General features: G+C 33.9%; 3 non-coding genes across 3 annotated transcripts; 2 read left to right on the forward strand and 1 right to left on the reverse strand.

Annotated features, from left to right (window-relative positions):
* Positions 1-8,180: 8,180 nt before the first annotated feature.
* TRNAS-GGA (transfer RNA serine (anticodon GGA)) lies at positions 8,181-8,268 on the forward strand. Its single transcript has one exon. It is a non-coding gene; the product is annotated as a tRNA-Ser (tRNA).
* Positions 8,269-9,373: 1,105 nt separating this feature from the next.
* TRNAT-UGU (transfer RNA threonine (anticodon UGU)) lies at positions 9,374-9,446 on the reverse strand. The gene has a single exon. It is a non-coding gene; the product is annotated as a tRNA-Thr (tRNA).
* Positions 9,447-11,282: 1,836 nt separating this feature from the next.
* Positions 11,283-11,355, forward strand: TRNAF-GAA (transfer RNA phenylalanine (anticodon GAA)). The gene has a single exon. It is a non-coding gene; the product is annotated as a tRNA-Phe (tRNA).
* Positions 11,356-11,840: the final 485 nt, after the last annotated feature.

The raw sequence follows: 11,840 nt of genomic DNA on the forward strand, positions 1-11,840 counted from the left end.
ACTGCGTATAATGCCCTTCTTCTTGAAACCTTGTTTTTTTATCAAATTCAAAAAGTTGCGGAGACGGGATTTGAACCCGTAACCTCAAGGTTATGAGCCTTGCGAGCTACCAAGTTGCTCTACTCCGCGATAAAGAAAAGAATTGATAACTAATGAACAAAAACAAAGATGGAATGCGTCCCTTTACCATATCTATATAAATAGAATAAACCATTTATACATAACGGTAAAGGGACCCTCCTATGATCGCTGATAATAAAATGAAAAAAATGAAGATAATTGGAAATCCTTACCAACTGGATCTTGTTGCACCCGGCAAGAAACATGCATGAACCATTTCCCGAAGTATGTGTCCAGATAATCCAAAGTCTCGATAATTAGCTCTCGGTCTTCCGGTCGAAAAACAACGTCGATGAAGACGTATAGGTGCACTATTACGCGGTAGTGATTCTAATTTTCCATGAATTTCCCATTTCTCACTTAACGACGGAACTTTGCTTATTTCTTTTTTTGAGGATCGGCGAATCAAATGATATTTCTGTTCCAATTTTTGTCTCTTCTTTTCCCTCTGAATAACACTTTTCCTTGCCATAATGGTTAATTTGCTATTAGCATCAATGATAGAAGTCGGATCCTAGATGTATAAGTGGCTTCTCTTCCCTATAGAAGGAAATGAGATTCTTGCCAGATATATATAATAAAGAATTCAATTAACCGAATTTGCCCGATGTAGAGGCAATTAAGAAGGCTGCATAAGTAAATATATAACCTACGGAAAAGTGGGCTAGTCCAACCAATCTTGCTTGCACAATGGAAAGAGCCACTGGTTTATCTCTCCATCGAATCAAATTAGCCAAAGGTGTACGTTCATGAGCCCATGCCAAAGTTTCAATCAATTCCTGCCAATATCCGCGCCAAGAAATTAAGAACATAAATCCAGTAGCCCAAACAAGATGTCCAAACAAGAACATCCATGCCCAGACTGATAAACTATTCATACCAAAAGGGTTATATCCATTGATAAGTTGTGAAGAGTTCAACCATAGATAATCTCTTAACCATCCCATCAAATAGGTAGAAGATTCATTAAACTGTGAAATATTACCCTGCCATAGTGTAATGTGTTTCCAATGCCAATAAAAAGTAACCCATCCAATGGTATTTAACATCCAGAAAACTGCCAAATAAAATGCGTCCCAAGCGGAAATATCACAAGTTCCGCCTCGTCCCGGGCCATCACAAGGAAAACTATAACCAAAATCTTTTTTATCAGGCATTAACTTAGAACCACGCGCATCCAAAGCACCTTTTACTAAAATCAAAGTAGTTGTATGTAAACCAAGAGCAATAGCATGATGAACCAAGAAGTCTCCAGGCCCTATTGTTAAGAATAGAGAATTACTATTCTCATTTACAGCGTTTAACCAACCAGGCAACCATATGCTTCGTCCCGCATTGAACGCCGGACTGTTCGTTGAAGATAAAAGTATATCGAACCCATAGGAAGTTTTACCATGAGCAGATTGTATCCATTGGGCAAATATAGGTTCAATCAAAATTTGTTTCTCCGGAGTACCAAAAGCAAGCATGACATCGTTATGGACATAAAGTCCCAGAGTATGGAACCCCAGAAAGAGGCTAGCCCAACTTAAGTGGGATATGATAGCTTCTTTATGGTCTAACATTCTTGCCAAGACATTATCTTGATTCTGCTCTGGATTATAATCTCTAATAAAAAAGATAGCTCCATGAGCAAAAGCCCCTGTCATAATGAAGCCTGCTATATATTGATGATGAGTATATAAGGCAGCTTGAGTAGTAAAGTCTTGCGCTATAAACGCATAAGCAGGTAAAGAGTACATGTGTTGTGCTACCAAGGAAGTAATAACCCCTAAAGAGGCTAGAGCAAGACCTAATTGAAAATGAATTGAATTATTGATTGTATCATAAAGACCCTTATGCCCACGCCCCAATCTACCCCCCGGAGGAGTATGTGCTTCTAAAAGATCTTTAATACTGTGACCAATCCCGAAATTAGTTCTATACATATGGCCAGCAACTAGAAAAATAAACGCAATAGCCAAATGATGGTGTGCAATATCAGTTAACCATAAACTTTGAGTTTGCGGATGAAATCCTCCGAGAAGTGTTAGAATAGCAGTTCCTGCTCCTTGAGGGGTACCAAATATATGATTATTGGAATCTGGGTTTTGAGCATAAAGATTCCACTGACCTGTAAAAAATGGACCTAATCCCTCGGGGTGCGGCAAGATATCTAATAAATTGTTCCATCGAACGGATTCCCCCCTGGACCCCGGAATAGCAACATGAACTAAATGCCCTGTCCAAGCCAAGGAACTTACTCCGAATAGTCCTGACAAATGATGATTGAGGCGGGATTCGGCATTTTTAAACCACGAAACACTCGGTTTCCATTTTGGTTGTAGGTGTAACCAACCTGCTATTAAAGATATAATAGAAAGTATTAATAGAAAAATAGCTCCAGTATAAAGATCCCCATTAGTACGTAAACCGATTGTATACCACCACTGATAAACACCAGAATAGGCTATATTAACAGGACCTAGAGCACCCCCTCGAGTAAAAGCTTCTACAGCTGGTTGACCAAAATGAGGATCCCAAATTGCATGAGCAATAGGTCTTACATGTAAAGGATCCTGTACCCATGTCTCAAAATTACCTTGCCAAGCTACATGAAAGAGATTCCCGGAAGTCCACAGAAAAATGATTGCTAATTGCCCGAAATGAGAAGCAAAAATATTCTGATAAAGACGTTCCTCAGTAATATCATCATGACTTTCGAAGTCATGTGCGGTAGCAATACCAAACCAAATACGACGAGTAGTGGGGTCTTGAGCTAAGCCTTGACTAAAGCTTGGAAATCTTAATGCCATAATGATTTTCAAATCCTCCTAGCTATTATCCTACTGCAATAATTCTTGCTAAGAAGAATGCCCATGTTGTGGCAATTCCACCTAGAAGGTAATGTGTTACTCCTACAGCACGTCCTTGTACAATGCTCAAGGCTCTGGGCTGAGTAGCAGGAGCAACTTTTAATTTATTATGAGCCCAAACAATGGATTCAATAAGTTCTTGCCAATAACCACGCCCGCTGAATAGAAACATTAAACTAAAAGCCCATACAAAATGTGCACCCAAGAAAAAAAGACCATATGCAGATAATGAAGAACCATAAGACTGAATTACCTGGGATGCCTGCGCCCATAAGAAATCACGAAGCCACCCATTAATGGTAATGGAACTCTGCGCAAAATTTCCTCCTGTGATATGAGTTACTATCCCTTGATCACTTATACTACCCCAAACATCTGACTGCATTTTCCAACTGAAATGGAATATAACTACGGAAATTGAATTGTACATCCAAAATAGTCCTAAGAAGACATGATCCCAAGCGGATACTTGGCATGTCCCCCCTCTTCCAGGTCCATCACAAGGGAAACGAAAACCTAGATTTGCTTTATCCGGTATCAATCGTGAACTACGAGCAAATAGAACACCCTTTAAGAGTATCAATACTGTTACATGAATTGTAAATGCATGAATATGATGGACCAAAAAATCCGCAGTTCCTAAAGGAATAGGTAACAAAGCAACTTTACCGCCCACTGCTACTAAATTTTCACCTCCCCAAGTCAAACTGGTACTTGTTGCTGCACCTGGGGCTGTTGTGCCAGGTGCTAAAGCGTGGGTATTTTGTATCCATTGAGCAAAGATCGGCTGTAATTGTATAGCAGTATCTGAAAACATATCTTGAGGGCGCCCTAATGCGCTCATGGTATCATTATGAATATACAAACCAAAACTGTGAAAACCTAAAAAGATACATACCCAGTTAAGATGTGATATGATTGAATCACGATGTCTAAGGACACGATCTAATAGATCGTTGTATCGAATAGTCGGATCATAATCTCTTACCATAAAAATCGCTGCATGCGCAGCAGCACCGACTATGAGAAATCCACCAATCCACATGTGATGTGTAAACAATGACAGTTGTGTACCATAGTCAGTAGCTAGGTATGGATAAGGAGGCATAGAATACATATGGTGAGCTACAACAATGGTCAAAGAGCCTAACATAGCTAGATTAATAGATAATTGAGCATGCCATGACGTTGTTAGAATCTCATATATACCTTTATGACCCTGGCCTGTAAATGGACCTTTATGTGCCTCTAAAATGTCTTTTATATTGTGACCAATACCCCAGTTGGTCCTATACATGTGACCCGCTATCAAGAAAAGAATTGCAATAGCTAAATGATGGTGTATAATATCGGTCAGCCATAAACCTCCAGTTACTGGATCTAATCCTCCACGAAAAGTAAGAAATTCTCCGTATTTTGACCAATTCAAGGTAAAAAATGGGGTTGCTCCCTCGGAAAAACTCGGATAAAGTTGAGCCAAAAGATCCCGATTTAGGATAAATTCATGAGGAAGTGGTATCTCTTTGGGATCTACTGCAGCATTTAGAAATTGGTTAATCGGTAAAGATACATGTATTTGATGTCCTGCCCAAGAAAGAGACCCCAACCCTAGGAGCCCTGTCAAATGGTGATTCAACATAGATTCTACATCTTGGAACCAAGCCAATTTTGGAGCAGCTTTGTGATAATGAAACCAACCAGCAAAAAGCATTAAGGCTGCAAAGACCAATGCACCAATTGCAGTACAATAGAGTTGTAATTCATTAGTTATTCCAGATGCTCTCCAAATCTGAAAAAAACCAGAGGTTATTTGTATTCCTCGGAACCCCCCCCCTACATCACCATTCAATATTTCTTGACCCACTATTGGCCAAACCACCTGAGCACTAGGCCTAATGTGAGTAGGATCACTTAACCATGCCTCATAATTGGAAAAACGAGCACCATGAAAATACATGCCACTCAGCCAAAGAAAGATGATAGAGAGTTGGCCAAAATGCGCACTAAAAACTTTTCGGGAAATCTCCTCTAAATCATTAGTATGGCTATCAAAATCATGAGCGTCAGCATGTAGGTTCCAGATCCAAGTAGTAGTATCTGGTCCCTTAGCTATTGTTCTTGAGAAATGACCAGGTTTTGCCCATTCCTCAAAAGAAGTTTTTATAGGATCCCTATCTACCAAAATTTTAACTTCTGGTTCCGGTGAACGAATAATCATTGAGTCCTCCTCTTTCCAGACAACACATACAAAGAGACCTGCCAACATAAAACAGAATTAGTGAACTTATTAGAGATGTTTCTATTGAGTTTTGTTCTCTCCTATCTCTCATGTATTGGATATCTTAGTAAATTTCATTTCTTTAGTTTTTCACTAGAACAATTATGATCTCGAAGTCAATTCGGGGCAAGTGTTCGAATCTATTATGACATAAGAGTGAGGCGCTCAACGGACCTATTTTAATCTTCTAAGACCTTTTTGGGAACTCTGAATGGAAGTTCAATAATTTTTCGTGCAGCCTAATCAAATGTATTCAGATTTTATTCTAATTCTATTCCTTAGATTTTATTTTTTTTTTTAGATAAAGTATAAGTATGTACTCTATTTCAAATTGAGCAGGCATTAGCATTCATTATTAGGCAATATACCTATATTTTATTTCTTTTTTTGAAGGTCTCTTTTCTTAATTTGATTGAATATTAGTTTAAATAACAGAAAAAAGGAGAAAATTATCTACTGTATCCACATCTCGTTTATTTCTATGAAATACTAGACAAAATCGAACAAAATTAGAAGGGATATATTTAAATTATGTGATTGGTCGTTCCTATAGAAATGATTTTTGAATTTGATAGGGACAAGAAACAAGAATTTATAACAATATATATTTATCTATCTATATCTTTATATAGATAGATAAATATATAAGAAAAAAAAGAAACAGAGTGTTCTTATTCAAAACGCCCTGTGATCTTCAACCAATTCTGTGCTGCAATATAATTACCGGGGGTGAGAGCTATAGCTTGTTTCCAATATTCAGCGGCTTGATTAAACCAAGACTCCGCAACTTCTGAGTCTCCCTGCCGAATGGCCTGTTCTCCTCGGTCGAAATAGGTGAGTCAATTCCTTTCCTTAGAACCGTACTTGAGAATTTCCTGACTCATACGGCTCAGTAGTCAATTCTTTTTTTGTTCTATTATCTTGAAGTTAACTAAAAGAAAAAAAGAAATTATTAATATGAGTTTCAAACTTTCATTTTTACTAATAAATAAAGAATTTCAAAGAATTTCATCTTTTTTTTTAGTTTTATCTTTTCTCCTACCTTCAGAAAAGGGAATCAAGCATTGGCATTAACGCCCTAATTCTAATTTTCTGAAAGGTAACTATCTCGATTTTATATATCATATACAAAAATATATGATAGATTCATTTCTATAGAATCTTGGTAAAAGTTTTTTCTTTCTTATCTTATAAGTTCTTATAAGTAAAGAGAAAATACTTTCTATCTTTGGGATTTGATACTACACCGCTGCTCAAAATACCAGGGGATCCTTTTTATTACATAAGTGGATTCCTGACTTCTTTATTTATCATGAGATAAGGAAGCAGTTTTTATTATATCGATTGAAAACCGTGTTAATTGATCCTTACGATGCTTCCTTTATCAATTAGATCTTTTATCCATAGAAAAAGAGGGTATCTAGACATATCGATTTCTTCATATTTTTACTTCTATGAAGTTTCTTTGCTACAGCTGATAAAAATCGTTGTTTTGAACGATATATATATGTAGAAAGCCTTTCTTATTTATAATTATTTATATTTCTATATTTCTTATATTAAAATTTGTGGATTTGCTTGTTCTTTTCTTTTTTCTTTCTATAGTGGAGATAGTCGCACGTAATGACAGATCACGGCCATATTATTAAAAGCTTGGGGTAAAAATGGGTTTCGTTCGAGCGCCCGAAAATAATATTCCAAAGCTTTAGTATGTTCTCCGTTACTTGTGTGAATAAGGCCTATGTTATAAAGTATATAACTTCGATCATAGGGATCAATTTCCAGTCGCATAGCCTCATAATAATTCTGTAAAGCTTCTGCATAATTTCCTTCAGATTGAGCTGACATCCGTTACGGTCGTCATTCGGTTCAAAGAATCTCCGCTCCAGAACTGTACGTGAGATTTTCATCTCATACGGCTCCCCCCTTATGTGTGTAATGAGAAAAATCCATCAAATCAAAAAATATTCCAGTATTCTCATTCTCAACTGAACAGAGCTAGTGTTTTTACAATAAATCTCTAGCCAACCTTCCTGTCAAAAATTATTTCTTAACATTAAGTATGTAGGTACTTGATAAAAAAAAATAAGAACTTCAACAATTTCTTTGTCCTCTACGCTGCTTAATTTCCTGGAATTAGTCACCTCAATAATCTTCGATGGTTCTATGGGTATCCAAAATATGAACGAGATGGATATTTATTGTCCCAACCATTCCTGTTAGTCCCAATCTCGATAAGCCATGGATATAGATAGATACAAAGTTTTCGTGTCCTTGATTCCCAAGCGTAGTGCTTCTTTCCCAATGTTGCCTATCAGTACTAGTAATTTGGGGTTGACCTAACCCCATAAGTATAGGTATAACCTTTCGCTTAATACTAGAAACCTAAAATTCAAGCATATAAGGCTTCATTAATCGAGGATACACGACAGAAGGAATTAATCCTTTTATTTACAAATTTCACCTTCAACACGCGTGGGGTTTTTCCATTCCATTTTTTTTTGACCGAAATCGGTCAAAAAAAATGGAATCAAATCACACCATCTCTGTAATAAGTGAATGCCCTTTTTTCTCCTGAAGTTGTCGGAATTATTCGTAATAAGATATTGGCTACAATTGAAAAGGTCTTATCTATAAAATTTTCATTTATCCGAGATCTAGGCATAGGTAGAAATCCATTCTATAATTTAATTAATCATGGTGTGAGAAATCAATCCCACAAATAAAGGAATTGTATAATTATAATACAGTGCGAAATAACGTAAAAATGAACTCATCAATCAAATTTGTTTATCCTAAGACCTTGTAGGAGGTTTTTTTTTAATTTTACTTTGTATTTTTATAGTTTGAATAGGTTTTATGCATTTATGAAAAATAGGATTGATTCACTATTCAACATTCAACCGGTTTCTGGGCATCATTATATAGGAGAGATGGCCGAGTGGTTCAAGGCGTAGCATTGGAACTGCTATGTAGGCTTTTTGTTTACCGGGGGTTCGAATCCCTCTCTTTCCGAATCTTTACCAAATTCATCAATATTACTCATCCCAATGCATACCATTATTTCATATTTCAAATTTGTTTGTTGATATGGACAACTTTATATTCCTCATTTTTCGGTAATACAAAAAATAGTGGATAACGGGTGGGCAAGGAATAAAAATTTTCGCATATCCATGTCTATGATATATGAATAGCAGAAAATCCTTGTAAAAAAAACTCTTGTTATTTTAGTTAAGTTTAAGTTTGACGAGAATAATATTCTACAACCAGTAATTCATTTATTTTCAAACCAACCCATTTATTATCTATTATTTGATTAATTAAACCTTTATATTGGAAAGGGTGAACAGTCAAATGATTTGGCAATTTCTCATGGGGGGCTGAATCAAAATAATTTTGAATAAGAGTTTTAGATTTTTGTTCATCCTTTGCTGTAATAATATCTTGAGGTTTACAACGATAACTTGGTATATCCACTATACGACCATTAACTAAAACATGTCTATGGTTTATAAATTGGCGGGCTTGAGGAATAGTCGCAGCCATACCCAATCGAAAAAGTATGTTATCCAAGCGCATTTCAAGTAGTTGTAATAAAACCTGACCAGTTGATCCTTTAGCTTTTCCGGAGATACGAACGTATTTAAGCAATTGTCGTTCTGTAAGACCATAATGAAAACGCAATTTTTGTTTTTCTTCTAAACGAATACGATATTGAGATTTTTTACTGAAGCGCAATTGATTTCGAAATTCGTTTTTGACTGTTGGCCTTTTACTAGTAAGTCCTGGTAAATATCCTAGACGACGTATTTTTTTGAAACGAGGTCCTCTGTAACGTGACATAAAAACTCCTTTTTTAAAATGAAAAATCTTATAAATCGAAATGAAAACTAAACGAAATGAAAAATATTATAGAATTCTAAATGAAGCGAAATCTACTAAAGTTTTATAGTACAAAGAAGAATTAGATGAATTTTATCAATATCCGAATTTATTGTATATAAAAGAATACAAAAAAGTAGGTTAATTTCTTGATTTCTTCCGCAGAGATCGAACTCTCCCAATTTTTTATTTCTAAAAAAGATATTATCAATTATGTAAAAAACAAATAGAGAAAAGCCGGTTATCGGATTCGAACCGATGACCATCGCATTACAAATGCGATGCTCTAACCTCTGAGCTAAACCGGCTAATGTAAACGAAATATACATATGCAGAAGAATTGAATGGGATCTTAGTTATCAATTTTTAGTTATTTATAACAAAATTCAAATTAATACAAACATCAAAAATAGAGAAAGAAAATATAGAAAATCAAACCCAATTTTTATTATTTCTATTATTTATTTTATCTGATAACATAAAGTGCAAGATAATAATTAATATTATATTAATATAATTTATTTAATATAATTTATTTCGATCTACTATTCTAGATATATATTATTAAATTGATTTCTTTCAAAAAGATTATTTATTAGTACTTAAAGTAAATTTGAATAAATATAAATTTTAGTAAATATTTATTAAGGAATTCCATATTTCTAAGTAAATGTCTAATTCTATATTATATTCAATTAAAAGAATGGTTTTTTTTAGCCACTAGATTCGTTTTAGTTATATAAATTGTATATGAATAAATGGATTGTTTATTTTCTTTTTTTTTTTAAGCAAAAACAAAAAAAAAAAAAGAATCGACCATTCGAGTATTCTAAATTGTATGAAAAAAGAAGATAAGTAGGTACATAGAAGATAAGTAGATATGTGGTCTATATCTGTGTATATTGAATTGTTAATATATAGATATTAGAATTAGTTCTGATTCAAACAAATAAAGGTATCCAATATAGATGAAATAAAATCTATAAAATTGGAGAAAGGGGTTTTTAATATTTAATAAAATAATATGTATTTAATGAATTCAAAAGTTCCCGCATAATTCTCATAATAGAAATGAAAAAAAAAGCATTCTATTATAATCAGATTCAAATAAAAAAAAAGATGGGGATATGGCGAAATTGGTAGACGCTACGGACTTAATTGGATTGAGTTTTGGTATGGAAACTTACCAAGTAATAATTTTCAAATTCAGAGAAACCCTGGAATTCACAATGGGCAATCCTGAGCCAAATCCTGTTTTCTGAAAACAAATAAAAATTCAGAAAGTGATAATAAAAAAGGGATAGGTGCAGAGACTCTATGGAAGCTGTTCTAACAAACGAAATTGACGACTTTTTTTATTGCATTAGTAAAAGAATCCTTTCACCAAAATTACAGGAATGGATCAAAGATAAACATTTAGAAACATATATATATACTGAAATACTCTTTCAATTTGTTACTTTTTATTTTATTATTGAAGATCTATTTGTGATAAAAATATTCACAAATGAAAAATGTGAATCAAATCAATTCGAAGTTGAAGAAAAGATGGAATATTTATTGATGAAATTATTCACTTCATCATAATCGGCTAAAACCCTTGAAGAACTGATAAATCAGATGAGAATAAAGATAGAGTCCTATTCTACATGTCAATACCGACAACAATGAAATTGAAAGTAAGAGGAAAATCCGTCGACTTAAGAAATCATGAGGGTTCAAGTCCCTCTATCCCCAAAAATACTTTTTCATTTTCTAATTTTTTTCCTATATCCTCTCTATCTTGAAGTCCTTATTTATGTGTTTTATTCGATTTATTATTTCCCAACGAAATTGGAATTTTTATTTTCATCAATTTCCTATCTATCATAATTTTCTTATCTATCATAATGACAAGGGACGAGTTTTGGAATAGATATAAATATATATGTGAAACACATAGAATTTTTTTTAATCAGAAATGTATAAATTAATATCTTATTTTTTAGCAAGGAATTTTCATATGCGTAATTAACGATTAACAATAAAAAATAATTATTACTGCGGAAACTCACTTACAAACTTTTTTTTTACTTAGTTGATATAGATTCATTAACATAGATTTTAAAAATCTTTTAAAATCAAAGTATTAAGCTTCAAGAATGGTCGGGATAGCTCAGTTGGTAGAGCAGAGGACTGAAAATCCTCGTGTCACCAGTTCAAATCTGGTTCCTGACACAAGATTCATTTGTATGAGTATCTATCCCCCATATTCATTTTAATGAATATGGGGGATAGATACTCATACAAATTTGTGTTCTTCTAGATTCTGATACATAACATATTTCTTTGATCTATTTAGGTATCTGTAGATATACTTTTCCTAGATGATTAAAGAATAGATGCAATTTTTTATTAGGTATATTCGCTTATCTATAGTATCTATATATATATAGATATAGATATATAGATAATGAATTCTTTATCTATTTTTTTCCTTTTTTTTCTGCGATACAAAAAAAGGTTTCTATTTCCATAATATTCGAGTGGTTTAATTAGTTGGTTAAAAGACCTAAAAGTCGAAGTTCTGGGGTGGAGTGAGAATATTAAGAATTCATCTGAGAAGGATTACCAAAATAGAATCGAGCCCTTTTCTTTGTGTTTTTTTTTTCGTGGCCGTATAATTGATGGTGATGTGCACGTTATATAGTTTATTATAAAGA

The sequence above is a fragment of the Vigna unguiculata genome, unplaced genomic scaffold, assembly GCF_037176805.1.
Source record: "Vigna unguiculata cultivar grain cowpea cultivar isolate G323 ecotype 2 unplaced genomic scaffold, ASM3717680v1 ptg000501l, whole genome shotgun sequence".
In the NCBI taxonomy this organism is placed as follows: Eukaryota; Viridiplantae; Streptophyta; class Magnoliopsida; order Fabales; family Fabaceae; genus Vigna; species Vigna unguiculata.